An 828-nucleotide genomic window follows, 5' to 3' on the forward strand; every position below is an offset into this window, starting at 1 on the left:
GAGCCGGGAAAGCCACCGAACAATTCTTTCGTTATCGTAGTCTTGAAAACTCTTCGTCAGGTGTGTCAATGATTGGTGATCTGTCTGGACCGTGAAGTGCCTGCCGTACAGGTAATGTCGGCACTTTTTAACGCCCCACCAGACCGCGTAAAGCTCCTTTTCCCTGACCGGATACATTTGCTCCCTCTCTGTGAAGCGGTGTGAGCAGCAAGCGATTATTTGACGCTTTTTCGAACCAACAGCCTGCTGAGAGAGCATAACCCTGACTGCGGCGTCACTCGCATCGGTCGTAAGGAAAAAGGGTTTATCAAAATCAGGGAGAGCGAGTACTGGGGATGATGTCAGGTGCCCGATGAGGCGTCGGGCGGCTTCACCCTCGCTCTCCGTCCAAATAAACTGCTTCTCCTTCTTGAGGAGACCCGTTAGGGGGGCAGCAATGCGAGCGAATCCAGGAATGAAATTACGGTAGTATGAGGCGAGCCCGAGGAACTTCTGAACGCCCGTCCGCGTGTACAGCGGTAGCGGCCATCACCGAATCGCCTCGATCTTAGCCGGATCTGGTTCAACCCCTGCTGCAGAGACACGAAATCCTAAGAAACTGGTTGTCTGCATGAAAAAAGAACACTTCTGCACCTTCACGAACAACTGCTTCTCACGTAGTAGCTGCAGCGCCCACCGGAGGTGCTGCAGGTGCTCCTGCACATTTCGGCTGACCACAAGTAGATCATCCATGTATATCACCATCCATCCCTCGGCGGTTGGCCCCAGGAAGTCGTGATTGACTTGCCGCTGCAGTTCGGCAGGTGCATTCACGAGGCCAAAGGGCAT

This window comes from Eimeria mitis, genomic scaffold (genome assembly GCF_000499745.2).
Source record: "Eimeria mitis Houghton genomic scaffold, Emh_scaff212, whole genome shotgun sequence".
Taxonomy (NCBI): Eukaryota; Apicomplexa; class Conoidasida; order Eucoccidiorida; family Eimeriidae; genus Eimeria; species Eimeria mitis.